Below are 16627 nucleotides of genomic sequence, written 5' to 3'. Positions count from 1 at the left end.
AGCAGTGGAACTCTTTGCCCCGGAGTGTGGTGGAGGCTCCTTCTTTGGAGGTTTTAAAACAGAGGCTAGATGGCCATCTGTCAGGGGTGCTTTGCAATATTCCTGCTTCTTGGCAGGAGGTTGGACAGGATGGCCCATGAGGTCTCTTCCAACTCTATGATTCTATGAATTGGCATGTGTGATGGATAGAAAACATGTTTCAAAACTCATTACAACATTAGGGGGTGCCGGCACTTTCTAAAGTGTTTCTAAAGTGCTGTTAAGTTATGTGTCTGAAATTGTGCATCCTTGCCACTACTTGATGCTACAACCATTTTAAAGTTGACCTTTCTTTCTTTATCGTTCCACATGAATGTGCATTTAGACATTATTTGCTATTTATTAAGTACGTTTTCCTGTTTAAATACATGTAAAAAAAAAGGTTTATGTATGTGTGGAGGGATGGATTAACAGCATTCCAATAAGAAAATCTGCTTTAAGATAAGAGCATTTTGAGTTATGAGCTGGGTCACATAATGATTTAAACTCTTAACTCAAGGCATCACTGTAAGTGCATAATGTGAAAGCCAACATAATGTAATGCTTTTAACTGTGAGCCACTTTGAGTCTCTGTATGGAGGGTAAAAGTGGGATATAAATAAACATCATAATTTATATCCTCTATTCTGCTTTAGTAAGACCACACCTGGAATATTGTGTCCAATTCTGGGCACCAAAATTGAAGAGAGATATTAACAAGCTGGAATGTGTCCAGAGGAGGGCGACTAAAATTATCAAGGTTCTGGAGAACAAGCCCTATGAGGAGCGGCTTAAAGAGCTGGGCATGTTTAGCCTGAAGAAGAGAAGGCTGAGAGGAGATATGATAGCCATGTATAAATATGTGAGAGGAAGCCACAGGGAGGAGGGAGCAAGCTTGTTTTCTGCTTCTCTGGAGACTAGGACGCGAAACAATGGCTTCAAACTACAAGAAAGGAGATTCCATCTGAACATGAGGAAGAACTTCTTGACTGTGAGAGCAGTTCAGCAGTGGAACTCTCTGCCCTGGAGTGTGGTGGAGGCTCCTTCTTTGGAAGCTTTTGAACAGAGGCTGGATGGCCATCTGTTGGGGGTACTTTGAATGCAATTTTCCTGCTTCTTGGCAGGGGGTTGGACTGGATGGCCCATGAGGTCTCTTCCAACTCTATGATTTTATGATTCTACTAGCTGTCCCCTGCCACGTGTTGCTGTGGCCCAGTCTGTGTATATGTGTTTTGTGTGTGTATATATTTGTGTATATGTGTGTTTGCATATATATGTGTGTGTGTGTGGTTTTGCGCATACCTTGTAATGTTATTTTTGGTTTTTTTGGCTTTGTAAGTCTCTTCTGCTGTGTTTTTCAGTGTGTTTATGAGTGATGGTCACTTGTTTGCCTGACAGATGTATTGTGTCCAAATTTGGTGTCAATTCGTCCAGTGATTTTGCTGTGGCCCACATGGGGGTTCTGTGTGGGAGGTTTGGCCCAATACTATCATTGGTGGGGTTCAGAATGCTCTGTGATTGTAGGTGAACTATAAATCCCAGCAACTACAACTCCCAAATATCAAGATTCTATTTTCCCCAAACTTCACCAGTGTTCACATTTGGGCATATTGAGTATTCATGTAGAGATTGGTCCAGGTCCATAATTGTTTGAGTCCACAGTGATCTCAGGATGTAGGTGAACTACAACTCCAAAACCAAAGGACACTGCCCACCAAACCCTTCCAGTATTTTCTGTTGGTCATGGGAGAACTGTGTGCTAAGTTTGGTTCAATTCCATCGTTGGCGGGGTTCAGAATTCTCTTTTGATGGTAGGTGAACTATAAATCCCAGCAACTATAACTCCCAAATAACAAAATCAATTTTTCGAGTGAAGGACATACATTGGGTTGTTAGGTGTCTTGTGTCCAAATTTGGTGTCAATTCATCCAGTAGTTTTTGAGTTCTGTTAATCCCACAAACGAACATTACATTTTTATTTATATAGATAACAACAACAACAACAACAACAACAGCAACATAGTGTAGTTATTTGAGTGCTGGACCAGACACTGGGGGACCGAAGTTTGGATCCTTGCTCTGCCACGCAGACCTCTTTCTTGAGCAAGTTGTGCTCTTTCAGTCTCGAGGAAGGCAAGGGGAAATCCTCCCGGTCTGCAAAGAAAACCCTGATAGGTTTACCTTAGAGTTCCCACAAGCCGGAAATGACTTGACAGTACAAAACAACACATGCACAATTGATAACCCTCCCTTTTTCCCATATCAGCAAAACTAGCAAGGCTCCAGTTGTGTAAAAAATCATAAAAATAAATGTGGGCAAAATCCTGCCAATTTCATATTTGTTACAGTGTGCACTACTGTGTTGTGGTATACTGATGTTTTATAAATTACTCTGTGCTCCAGAAATGATACATAAAGGAGTCAAAATTGGCAAGGTGTCCAGAGGAAGCTGGAGGGAATGGGGTGTTTTGCAGGTTTAATTACAGCTTTCTTTGTCAAAAGTGGTTGTGATGGAGTCGGTTGCCTTTATGACATACGATGAGGCCTAAAGAAATCACAGTTACCCAGTAACTGGGTTAATACCAATATAGCATTAGTACAAAAATAGCCTTTTGTTAATGCCAGTAGTATAGTACTGGTACAGAAATAACGTAGCTGTTTCTGCATATTGTACTGATACTTGCCTTTCTTAAGATCCTATGTATACTTCTTCATGACCGACTAATGATTTTTGAAATTTCTTCTTGCCAAGTTTAAACCTTTCCTGACAACGTGTTCACCGTTCATCAAATAGGAGGAAATAGTCGAGGCTGTGTAGGTTTCTTTATTATTGTATTTATAGCACAGCATTCCACTAAGAATAATATGCAGGACAGCTAGTAACATCACTAAAATGAACTTAGCAATCATTTTAAGCCAGGGTGGTCCACACCTTGGTTACATCCAGACTGGACTACTGCAATGCGCTCTATGTGGGGCTGTCCATGAAGACGGCCTGGAAGTTTCAACTGGTACAACAGGCAGCAGCCAGGCTCCTTACTGGAGCAAACTATAGGGAGCATACAACACCCCTATTAAAACAGCTTCATTGGCTGCCGATAAGTTGCCGAGCCAAATTCAAGGTTCAGGACAGGTCATGACCTATAAAGCCCTAAACAGTTTGGGCCCCGCCTATCTCCGCGATCGCATCTCCTTCTATGAACTGGCTCTTCTGGGGAAGCCCTCCTTTCGCTCCCACCACCATCACAAGTACGGTTGGTGGGGATGAGAGAGAGAGCCTTCTCGGTGGTGCCCCCCCCCCCCCACCTCTGGAACGCCCTTCCAAGGGAAATAAGACAGGCCCCATCCCTCCCCTCCTTTCGTAAGAGCTTGAAGACCTGGTGGTTTCAGCAAGCCTTTGAGAATGACCAGTTCTAGTCCAGCCCAAACATTGTTGAATATGGCCTTATACTTCCTACCTATCACCCTCGAATAGGCCCTGGAAATGAGCAGCCACAGACCCGTACCTGCTATTACCATTGGCCTGTTATAACACTGTTCTTAATTCCCGGCCCCCTCATATTTTAAGTTTGTACTAGCCTTGGCCTGGCTTTTAATTGCTCTGAAAAGGCAGGATTATTTTTAATATACATGTGTTATTGTGATAATTTTATGCTTATTTTGTTTTGTTAATTTAATGTTATGCTGTTTACTTTGTATGTTTCGGTGATGTACTTGGAAACTGCGCTGAGTCTCCCTAGGGGAGACAGAGCGGTATATAAATAAAATTTTATTATTATTAACAATCATGCCATTGAACCCATTAATAAAGCAAATTAGGCAATAAAACAAATAAATGCAAATAAAATCAGTAAGCATTAAACACAATATAAAAGATCAATCTGAAGATAGATAAATGGACGGACGGACGGACGGACGGACGGACAGACAGACAGACAGACATAATTCCCTAAAAGGAATGGAACTGATAACATCAGATATTATTATTATATAGACAGGTTCATCTCACTGTGTGTGTGAGTGTAATTTCAAGTTGCCAGCATACAGCAACTTCATGAATTTCATAGGGTTTTTCTAGGCAAGGAATACTCAGAGGTGGTGTAGTCAGTTTCTTCTTCTAAATATAGCCTGCAACACCTGGTATTAAGTGGTAGTCTTCCATTCAAGTGCTGACCCTGCTTAGCTTCTAAGATCAGGTGGGATTTGTTGCCTTTGGGATATTTAGGCCCTTCGTAATAATAATATGAACCTTATATCCAACCTTCCTCCAAAGGAAGCCAGTTAAGTGAATGCCATTTTCGAAGCAGTCTTCCCTCTAGGTGCTAGACTTCGATAGGTTAGTTCAAGAAAGTTGATGGAATGTGTCAGGACTTCATCACATTGAGCTGGAGAAAACGAGAGAAAGCGGGGGAAAGGGCGAAGTTTCAAGGGGTTTTGTCTTCAAAGAAGATGAAGAATTTAATAATTTACTTAATCCCATTGCATGAAATCACCTCCTCCAGCTTCAAATTCAACCATCTGCTTAATTCCCATCACATGGGCAGGTGATGACTCCTCCCATTTCAAGGAGACCAGCACACCTTTTAAAACAGGCATCCTTTAAGGCAGCCCTGCCTTGAAACCCGTTAGACCAGTGGTTTTCAACCTGTGGGTCCCCAGGTGTTTTGGCCTACAACTCTCAGAAATCCCAGCCAGTTTATCAGCTGCTAGGATTTCTGGGAGATGAAGGCCAAAACATCTGGGGACCCAAAGGTTGAGAACCACTGCCTTAGACTGAAACAGAAGCACCTTTCTTAAGGTGGCCCTTTCCATGGGGTTGTTTGCACTCAAGACCCTTCCACTGCAACACAGTTAAGCACCGTTCTTAAGGCAGCACTTTCCTTGGGGTCATTTGCACTGAGATTTCCTCCCATTGTCCCTGCAAGATTTCTTTTTTAAAAAATAATTTTTATTGAATCTATAGCATTCTTACACACAGAATTGGGGTTTAGGGATAATACAGGGAAAGTAGGGGGAGGGAGGGAGAAAAAATAAAAGAGAGAAAAAAGGGGGGGCTAGGGGGCGCAGGGAGTGAATAGGAATTTTGGGAGGGAAAGAGAGGGGAAAAGTCAACAACCCAGAAGATTCGGATGGTCCAAAATGCAGCAGCCAGATCATCTATAAGATCCCATATTACACCGATTCTGCAACAACTGCATTGGCTACCAATAGAACATCGGATCTCTTACAAGATACTGATCCTGACATTTAGAGTTCAAAATGGCCAAGGACCTTTATATCTTAGGGACCGCCTCATTCCTTTTCTGCATCCGTGGTCACCTTGATCCACCCAGGAAAATCTCCTATACATACCAGGCCCTAGGGAGGTACACCTGGAAGCTACAAGGCGTAGAGCTTTTTCGACCTATGTTCCAATTCTGTGGAACTCATTGCCTCCATACATTAGAGCAATGTCGGAGTTGCGACCTTTTGTAAAGGCACTCAAGACTTGTCTGTTTGGTTGTGCATTTAAGTAATCAGATCTAATTTGCCAAATAGTCACTGTTGAATGTTTTTATGTTAAATGTTTTTATATTGTGTAAATGCTATTTTAGATTGTAAGTCGCTCGGAGCACCTTGGTGGAGAGCGACTAATTAAGAAATAAAGTGAAGTGAAGTGAAGTGAAGTGAAGTGAAAAGGGTTTGGGATGGTTGACTTCCATATCTCCTTCTCCATCTTTTCCAGATTTTGATACCATCTTCTATCTTCTTCTCCTCCTTCTTTGTCGTTCTTTTCCATCGATTAAATATCTTTTATTTCAAATTTCAAGTTGGGGATTTATTATAATTTGCTTCTCTTTCCTCTTTCTCTAATTCAATCATATATTCATCAAAGGGTTTCCAATCGGTTTTCTTTAAAGGTCTACCATATGTCTTTCAATGCAAATGTTAATTTGTCCATATCTCTAATTTCTTTTATTTTGTTTAGCCATTCTTCTTTGGATGCTAGTTCTTTTTGTTTCCACTTTTTTGCATATACCATTCTGGCAGCTGTGGTAAGATAGGTAAATAAAATATCTTTATTCAAATCTAGATCTAAATCTTCATCCGTTATTCCTAGGAGGAAGTATTCTGGTTTCAATTGGCCCTTTCCATGGGGTCGTTTGCACTCAAGACCCTTCCACTGCAACAAGAGTTAAGCACCGTTCTTTTTTTTAATCATCTTTATTATATAGTTTTCCTTAATTATTACATACAATACAGAAGGGAGGGGAGAGAGAAATATACAGTTGCATATGTAGGATGTCAGAGAATGGGGGTGGAAGGTAGGGGAGGGAAGTGAAATGATAATCATGAGCATGTAGTGTTCCGTACAATGGTTGACTTCCAGTATAGTCCACAAGATTAAATAAAACAGATTACTTGCTTCCTATATTCTTGTAGCGTTCTTAAATCACCTTTACTTTTATTCTATCTGGATATGTTTTTTTTCTTTTAGATACTTCCTTAGCGGTTGTCAGTCGATCATTTTCTTCTTATTCTGATCATAAACCATATTTGCCAAGTTATCCATGTTCATATATTCCCTAATCTTAAGAATCCAAGATTCAAATTAAGGGAGTTCTTTAGTTTTCCACTTTCTAGCTAGGATGGTTCTTGCAGTGGCAGACAAATAATATAGTAACTTGTCCTACCTAAAATGATTTTTCTATTCCAAATGATTCCCATTCTGAGAACTAACTATTGTTTTACACAATGGAAGAAGGACATAATGAGATTTGTGTGGAATGGGAAAAGAGCAAGGATTAAATTCAAGATAATCTCAGATGCAGCAGAAAGAGGTGGCTTGGCATTACCGAACTTGCAAATATATTATGAGGCAAGCACCCTGACCTGGGTGAAGGAATGGGCGACATTATCTAAAAGAAAAATGCTGAATCTGGAGGGCTTTGATATTAGGTGTGGCTGGCACGCATATCTTTGGTACAGAAAGGCAAAAATTGAAAAGAATTTCTCCAATCATTACATCAGAGCGGCATTAATAAAAGTATGGGGAAAATATAAGGAATTTTTTTATGATAAAACGCCTCTTTGGTTGTCCCCTAGAGAAGCGCACCATAAAAGAGAAATCCCCAGGGATAAGTGGCAGACATACAAAACATTACTGGAGAAAAAGGACAATATGTGGAAACTAAAACCATTAGAAACATTAAGGAAAATAGATGATAATTAAACATGGTTCCATTACGCCCAAATAACAGATTGCTTTTTAGAAGACAAAATAAAGGACTGTGCGACACAAGATACGATCTGGGACACAGTATTGAAAAAAGAAAAGAAATTAATACAGATATTATACCAAAAACTACTTGAGTGGGACACGGAGACTGAGTTAATAAAAGACAATATGATAAAATGGGCAGTGGACTTCGGTCACACTATATTGTTTAAAGAATGGGAAAATATATGGAGAAAAAAACTAAAATACTCTAAATTGACAATATAACTGAGAATTGGAAAAAAATGTTTTTTTTCCGTTGGTACTTAACCCCTCAACAATTGGCCAAAATTTACAAAGGTGTAAGTAATAGTTGTTGGAAATGTGGAGACCTACTACCATGTTTGGTGGCAATGCAAAAGAGTGAAGATTTTTTGGAAGGAGATACATACACATGTACAAAGAATATTACAGATTAAATTTGAGATGAAACTGGAATATTATTTACTACACTTATTAGACTTTGATCCAGGGAAAAAGCCCCATTCTTAAGGTGGCACTTTCCTTGGGGTCATTTGCACTGAGATTTCCTTCCATTGTCCCTCCGGGATTTCAAAATGGTTTTAACCCTCATTTTTCCCAGAGCCTTTGCATTGGCGATTGTAAGAAGTGCTTTTAAATTATCCCTCCCCTTTCCCCAAGCCTCTGCACTGGCGATCTGGGGAAATGAGCATTTTGGCTCCTCCTCCCACACACAGCGTCATCATTTTGTTTACAAGCAGGCAACAGGGATTAACCTCACACGGGGAAATTGGCCATTTGGCCCGTCTCTATGCAGGGAATTAAAAAATAAGTCACTTGTCAATCGACTCAGGAATCGTTGGAAAAACCAACACTTTAGAAACGGTGAGATGCCTCCCCCATCTCCATTATTTTTAAATGATTTTTATTGAAGATTAGTATATAGTAGTAACCTACGGATGTGAGAGCTGGACCTTAGGGAAGGCTGAGTGAAGGAAGATCGATGCTTTTGAGCTGTGGTGTTGGAGGAAAGTTCTGAGAGTGCCTTGGACTGCGAGAAGATCCAACCAGTCCATCCTCCAGGAAATAAAGCCCGGCTGCTCACTGGAGGGAAGGATACTAGAGACAAAGTTGAAGTACTTTGGCCACATCATGAGGAGACAGCAAAGTCTAGAGAAGACAATTATGCTGGGGAAAGTGGAAGGTAAAAGGAAGAGGGGCTGACCAAGGGCAAGATGGATGGATGGCATCCTTGAAGTGACTGGGGGTGGTGACGGCCGACAGGGAGCTCTGGCGTGGGCTGGTCCATGAGGTTACGAAGAGTCTGGGACGACTGAACGAATGAACAACAACAAAAGTGTTTCAATGGGAAGTGTGGGTCTGCTTTTGGCTTATGAGATAGGATTGTTGTTGTTGTTGTTGTTGATGTGTGCTTTCAAGTCATTACAGACTTAGGCTGATCCTAAGCGAGGGCCGGGTAAATGACCTTGGAGGGCCTCATTCGGCCCCCGGGCCTTAGTTTGAGGACCCCTGTGTTAGATAATAGACATGAGCAAACACAAGAAAAAATCAGAGTGAAAATCCAGTATGAATCAAGGAGAGCAGTGACAGCTTTGAAAATCTTCCACAAGCCAGGAGAGTCTCAATAGGTTTGCAGTCTTTTTCTTGATATAGCACTGCTGCTGCAATGCCATCCTTGGTGTGCTGCACAAACATCCTAATCATATTTTTGCCAAAGAAAATAAACAGAGTAGTTTGGCTTGGTCGAGGCTGCCTTGGTTGGGGCTGCAAAACATCTCTTTGGAATTCCTATTCCATCAGGTAGGATGTACCTACCTGCCATCCTTTGGAGGTTGCAATTTCCCATTGCTGGTCTTTCAATGCAAAGTGGTTATTTATAGCTTTGGAATAATGTCCTTTTGCTTTTCATGTTCCAGACCACAAGAGGCAGCCAGAGTCAATTCTCATTACTTTGTTATGAGCTCTGCAGCATTTTTGCTGCTTATAAAATCCTAGCTGCAAAAGAAACCTGGGTAGTTGCATGTCTTGTGTTGCTATTCTTCAGAAGATAAAGGTCATACATGCAATAATGAAGAGCTTCTGTGGATATAAAATAATAAAATAAACACTAGGAATAAGGAAGGTTTATTTTGGGGAAAAATATATTATGCAGAAGCAGGTTGAAGCAATCTCCAGTATAAGCTTGTTACCATTCAACTTATACCAATTAAGACAGCATGTCTACCTTTTGAGTTAGATGACATGATCATATTGGTCGCGCCAATCCCTGAGGAATATGAGCACTTTATTGAAATAGTGAAAACCTGCTCACGGGCCTCTATACTGAGAGGCTGCAGAACCAACTACCTTCAGGGCATTACTCCTGAAACAGCTGCCTTGTTGGAAAACTATTACAGACTCCACAACAAAGACCCATTTAGTGAGCAAACTCTTCAGGCAGCGCAGAGCATTGGGTCCTCTATCTCTGAAGCCAAGAAAGAACAGTAGATAAAGCTGATCACAGAAGTCGACATGGGCAGGAGCAGCCAGAAGGCGTGGAGGCTGCTAAGACGGTTGAGCAATGACCCCTCACAAACTAATACCCACGCCAACATAAAGGCAGATCAGATAGCACACCAACTCTTGAAGAAACCCAACCTTCCCACCAAAGTAGGAAAGAAACCAATAGCCAGACAACCAGAGATTGAGAACAACCTTCATGAACCCTTTACATCTACTGAATTGAACATGGCTCTCAATAAATGTAAAAATGGCAAAGCAGCTGACCTGTATGATCTACGGATGGAACAAATCAAGACCTTTGGTCCAAAAGAAAGGCGCTGGCTGCTGGAACTGATGAACAACTGCACTGCATCCTGTCAGATCCCCAAAATCTGGAGGAAAGCAAGAGTCATAGCCCCTCGACTTTGGAACTCCCTCCCATTAGAGATCAGAACTGCCCCCTCCCTCATGACGTTCAGGAAATTAACAAAGACCTGGTTGTGGAACGTGGCATTTGACAACTGATTTAATTCTTTGCCCACATGAAAGGAGGATTATGAATGGGATTGTGATGGTGTTGGACAATTTGGATCTTTTAACTGTGATGATAATGTTTTAATGTGTATGGTGTTGATTTTAATCATGTAATGAAGTGGTATTGTGTTGTTATTGTATATTTTTTGTATGTTAACACATGTTATGAAGCGGTCCGAATCCCTCTTGGAAGGTGAGAGGGCCGGTATATAAAACCTCAAAATAAATACCTGGGAGTCACTCTGGACTGTGCCCTGACCTACAAGAAGCCAGGCAAAGACCGCAATGATCCAAAAAGCTATAGACCAATCTCCCTGTTGTGCCACCTCTACAAAGTTCTGGAGAGACTTATTTTGCATAGAATTGTGGAAAAAATAGACCCATGTCTGATTCCACAAGCTGGCTTCAGGAAGGGCAAAAGCTGCACATCGGAAGTGCTAAACCTGACTCAGCACATAGAAGATGGCTTTGAAAGGCAGGAGCTGTTTTCATAGACCTGTCAGCGGCTTATGATACTGTAAACCATCGCCTCCTCCTGAGAAAAATGTATAAAATCACAAAGGACTACCATCTCACCTGCCTCATAGGAAACCTGCTACAAAACAGGAGCTTTTTTGTTGAGTTCCAGGGCCAGAGAAGCAGATGGCGGAAATAGAAGAACGGCTTGCCTCAGGGGAGCGTTCTTGCTCCATCCATGTTCAAAATTTACACAAATGACCAGTCACTGCCAGAAGGCACAGAGAGCTTCATCTATGCTGATGATCGTGCCATTACAGCTCAAGCAGGGAGCTTTCAGATGGTAGAACAGAAGCTCTCTGAAGCTCTAGGTGCCCTTACCGCTTACTACAGGGAAAACCAGCTGATCCCTAATCCATCTAAAACACAGACATGTGCTTTTCACCATAAGAACAGACAAGTATCCTGAGCTCTGAGGATCACCTGGGAAGGAATCCCACTGGAGCACTGCAGCGCACCCAAATACCTGGGAGTCACTCTGGACTATGCCCTGACCTACAAGAAGCGCTGCCTGAATATCAAGCAAAAAGTGGGTGCCTGAAACAATATCATACGAAAGCTGACTGGCACAAACTGGAGATCACAACCAGACACAGTGAAGACATCTGCCCTTGCGCTTTGCTACTCTGCTGCTGAGTATGCATGCCCAGTGTGGAACACATCTCACCACACTAAAACAGTGGATGTGGGCATGAGACATGCCGCATTATCACGGGGTGTCTGCGCCCTACACCACTGGAGAAACTACACCATCTAGCCGGTATTGCATCACCTGACATCCGCCGGGAAGTAGCAGCCAATAGTGAAAGGACCAAGGCAGTGACATCTCCAGCTCATCCCTTGTTTGGATATCAGCCAGCACGTCACCGACTTAAATCAAGAAATAGTTTTCTAAGATCTACAGAGACACTTGCTGGAACACCTCAGCAAGCGAGAGTCCAATAGTGGCAGGCTCAACCCCAGAACCTCAATCAGTGGCTGATACCAAATGAGAGACTCCCCCTGGGCACACAGAAAACTGGGCGACTTGGAAGGCACTGAACAGACTGCGCTCTGACACCACGAGATGCAGAGCCAACCTTAAGAAATGGGGCTACAAGTGGAATCCACGACATGCGAGTGTGGAGAAAAGCAAACCACTGACCACCTGCTGCAATGCAACCCGAGCCCTGCTATGTGCACAATGGAGGACCTTCTTGCGGCAACACCAGGGGCACTCCAAGTGGCCAGATACTGGTCAAAGGACATTTAATCAACTATGTGGGGTTGCCTCTGAAGACTGCCCGGAAGCTTCAATTAGTCCAACGTGCGGCAGCCAGGTTACTAACGGGAGCGGGGTACAGGGAGCATACTACTCCTCTGTTGTGCCAGCTCCACTGGCTGGCAGTCAGCTTCCGAGCACAATTCAAAGTGCTGGTCTTAACCTATAAAGCCCTAAACAACTCCGGCCCAATTTACCTGTCCGAACGTATCCTCCCCTATGAGCCATCAAGATTACTAAGATCGTCTGGAGGGGCCCTGCTCTCGATCCCACCGGCCTCACAGGCGCAGCTGGTGGGGACGAGAGACAGGGTCTTCTCAGTGGTGGCCCCTCGACTCTGGAACTCCCTTCCACTGGAGATCAGAACTGCTCCTTCGATCTTAACGTTCAGGAAACAGGTGAAAACCTGGTTTTGGGGATTGGCATTCAACGAATGAGCCATGATCCTGTGATATGGATGGATGACGACAAATAATGACTTTGATGACGACTGACCACTGTAATCATATGATTGTATTTTTGCCATTTTAATTGTTTCAATGTTTTAATGTTTTAGTGTGATTTAGAAATATGATGTTTTAATGACGGTCTGTAATATTGATGTTGGAAACTGGCCCGAGTCCCTCGAATGGAGGTAAGAATACAAAACTACCAAATAAATAAATACGAAGCTTGCAAACTTCGTGTTTTGTCTGTCTGTTTGTTTGTTTTGTTAAAAATGTAATACAACTGTCTGGTTGCTCCTGACACGATAAATAAATAAATACCTTTTGGGTGTGTTATCAAAGACTCTTTATATCACTGTGAGAATATTTACTCTTACTTTTCATATTAATGGGAGGGATGGGGGTATATCTTCATTTATTGTTTCAGAAGCAAATTGAGAATATAGCTATAATGTATTTTAAAAACCCCACAAAGTTAAAGACTTGGCATGATACTAAATGTCCTTTGACTAGAAGCTAGCCACTTGGAGTACCCCTGGCATCGCTGAAAGGAGATCCTCCATTGTGTATGTGGCAGGGCTCAGGTTACATTGTAGCAAGTGGTCTGTGGTTTGCTCTTCCGCACTCGCATGTCATGGAGCCCGCTTTGTAGCCCCATTTCTTAAGGTTGGGTCTGCATCTCGTTTTGCCAGAGTGCAGCCTGTTCAGCACCTTCCAAATCGCCCAGTCTTCTGTGTGCCCAGGGGGGAGTCTCTCATCTGGTATCAGCCATGACTTGAGGTTCCGTGTTTTAGCCTTTCACTTTTGGAGGTGTTCCTGCGAGTATCTTTGTAGATCTTAGGAAGCTGTTTCTTGATTTAAGGCATTGTTGTTCTGTCTGATATCTGAACAGAGGATAATTAATAATAATAATAATAATAATAATAATAATAATAATAAAGCTTTATTTATACCCCGCTACCATCTCCCAAGGGACTCGGTGCGGCTTACATGAGGCCGAGCCCACAATACATCAATACAAGCAATACAAGCAATAACAATTACAATGCGAAGCAAAATACAAATACTAATACAAAGCAACTAAAATAAATCTCATACACAAATAGCGTAAACATTGAACAGTGGCACAAAACACATTTGAAAACTATGGCTGGGCCAAATGTAATTAAGTTTAAAAATAATGCTGGGCATGAACAGAATAGAGGAGGTGAACAGGATAGAGGAGGATGGGCCAGATATGTTACTGCCTTGGTTCTTTCATTATTGGCTGCTACTTCTTGACGGATGTCAGGTGGTACAATACCGGTTAAACAGTATAATTTCTCCAATGGTGTAGGGCGTAGACATACTGTGATACTGTGGCATGTCTCACTCAGAGCCACATCTACGGTTTTAACGTGTTGAGATGTATTCCACACTGGGTGTCCATATTCAGCAGCAGAGTAGCCAAGCACAGGGACAGATATCTTCACTGTATCTGGTTGTGATTCCTAGGTTGTGCTCATCAGCTTTTGTATGATATTATTTCTAGTGCCCATTTTTTGCTTGATATTCAAGCAGTGCCTCTTGCAAGTCAAAGCACAGTCCAGAGTGACCACCATATATTTGGGTGTGCTGCAATGCTCCAGTGGGATTCCTTCCCAGGTCATCCTCAGAACTTGAGATGCTTGTCTGTTCTTAAGATAAAAGCACACATCTGCATTTTAGATGGATTAGGAATCAGCTGGTTTTCCCTGTAATAGGCAGTAAGAGCATCTAAAGCTTCAGAGAGCTTCTGTTCAACCATTTCAAAGCTCTTTGCTTGAGCAGTGATGGCACATCCTAGCTTACATCTGTTTGCACATTGTGGGGTATGGAGTAAAGAGAGGAGGAAGTCTTTGCTACAAATTGTCATATCTTGAGTTCTGTAGTATAGGATTTGTTTCCTTGACATCATTATCATCATTATCATCTTTATTTATTTATACCCTGCTTTATATCTCCCACAAGTCACTTCTGGATTTTTTAAAACTTTGTTCGCATCTGACACAATAAAGAAAAAATCTCTTCTGCAGGAGACTCAAAGCGGCTTAAGATAAAAACATCAGCATACAGTTTAAAATGTACAAATATTAAAACAGCATTTAGCATCATCGTTATTATTATATTTATTTATACCCTGCTTTATCTACCCAAAGAGGACTCAAAGTGGCTAACCATATATATATATATATATAGTTAGCCACAATTCAGATTAAATCTATAAACACATATAACATGACCAACCAATTTTCAATTAGTGGGACACCAAGATGGTGGTTTAGGATTGTTTCCTTAGCATGTTATTCAGGACTGTTCTCTGTATGATCTTCTCAGGCTGTGCAGACTGTCTCTGTGCCATTAGACTATGTCAGTGGTCCCCAAAGTAAGGTTTGTGGGTCGGATGCAGCCCTCCAAGGCCATTGACCCAGCCCTCGCATTAAACTTTAGACTTAGGGTCACCCCTAAGAACTACCATCATCCTAATTAACTTGACTCTCTCATCATCCAAAGCAGGCCCACACTTCCCACTGAAATTGAAATACTAGTAAGTTTATGTTGGTTGCAATTGTTCTTCATTTTAAATTGTATTGCTCTTTAATGTTTTTTGCACTACAAATAAGATGATGTTCAGTCAGCAGAGGAAATTGTGGATTTTTCAAACAATAGTCTGGACCCCCAATTGTCTGAGGGACTGTGAATCCGGCCCTTGGCTTTAAAAATGTGAATACCCCTGGACTATATATAGCATCTTGTGTGAACCAGTCTCAGTTTCAAGCTCTTGGGAGGACTTTTTGTAGGCCCCATCACCATCCTAGGTACATTGTTCAGTAACCCGCCTCCAGCCAGGTGGAGAGGCGGGTAAGAAATAAAATTGTTGTTATTATTATTGATTTATTTGTACATAACAACACAGCACACATGCACATGAGGTCCAAGTGTCTGGGATTCGTCTCTGAATATCAGGCTCTTCCCAAGGGTCTCTAGGATATTTGAGGTATTTTGGCAGAATGTGTGCAGTTCCAAGAAGTGCTAACTTCCTTCTGTAGCATGTGGATTGATGTTCTGATTAAATTAATGCTTTTTTGGTGCTTTTTGAGGTTTCTTGGAATGCCTCCAAGTGCACTAACCACTCTTGTCATAGAATCGTAGAGCTGGAAGAGACCTCGTGGGCCATTCAGTCCAACCCCTAAGGTCTCTTCCAACTCTATGATTCTATGATAAGAGTGGTTGGTGTGTTTGGAGGCATTCTTGATACCACTATTGTACTCTTTTGCCACAGTTGTCCAATTTCCATTTGTAAGTCCTTATATTTTGTGCTCTTTTCTCTTTGTCCTCTTTGTCCTCAACGTCTATAATAAACATGTTTCTTTTCCACAACTGTTATATCTGGTATGTTATGTGGCAGGTGTTTATCTGTTTGGATTCTAAAATCCCAGAGTGTTGTTGTTGTTATTTGTGAAGAGATGGGAAGCAGCCTTTCCTGCGTCCATTACTAGACAGGATTTCTCCCTTGGGTTTTTGGAGAGGTTGCTAAAGGTTCTTGGCCCTTTGTCTCATGCAGCAAAATGTCTTTGCCCTTTTTGTGTTTCCAGATGAGAAATGATTAGCTATTCAACCTGTCAACCCAAGAGGGATTATTAGAATAATAAAGGATGTATGTCTCAATTGCAATCCAGAAGGATCACACTTTGAGCAAGTGACTGTGATAGAAGAATTAAGAGATAGGAATGTTTATTAAAATAATTTTTATTGTAGTTTTTCAAATTGTACATAAAAAGTAGGAAAAAAAATAATGGGACAGGGGAATTCTATGAATAGTCAGGGTGAATATGGGAATGGGAATGGGAAGGTGGGTAGGGAATAGTAAAAAATAATTTAAAAAGAGTGGGATGGAGAGATATGGGCCGGAATCAAGGGTTTGCTAAGTGCAAGGTGAAAATGGGGAGGGGAAAGGTTGGCTTCTCAATCTTTTTCTCGACATCTTCATCTTCTTCTTTTTATTTATTTACTTTTTCTTTATATTTAGCGGCTCATCTTTTTAGATATGTTTTCCTTCATTTTATTTTATTTTATTTCTTTTTTTGTCCCTTTCAATGTCTCTAAGAAAGA

General features: G+C 41.6%; 1 protein-coding gene across 2 annotated transcripts in view; it reads left to right on the top strand.

Moving 5' to 3' along the window:
- Positions 1-16627, top strand: part of EPB41 (erythrocyte membrane protein band 4.1) — a 199458-nt gene that overhangs the window by 30008 nt on the left and 152823 nt on the right. Inside the window, exon 1 of one of the 2 annotated variants that reach the window (XM_067473651.1) lies at positions 8099-8122. The exons of the other annotated variant lie outside the window; for it this stretch is intronic. The gene's annotated coding sequence lies outside the window, so the exon portion shown is untranslated. Of the gene's footprint in view, positions 1-8098; positions 8123-16627 lie in introns of those variants that run through there. 2 annotated transcript variants of the gene reach the window in all.

The sequence above is a fragment of the Anolis sagrei genome, chromosome X (genome assembly GCF_037176765.1).
Source record: "Anolis sagrei isolate rAnoSag1 chromosome X, rAnoSag1.mat, whole genome shotgun sequence".
NCBI lineage: Eukaryota > Metazoa > Chordata > Lepidosauria > Squamata > Dactyloidae > Anolis > Anolis sagrei.
This window is presented reverse-complemented; position numbering and strand designations above follow the sequence as displayed.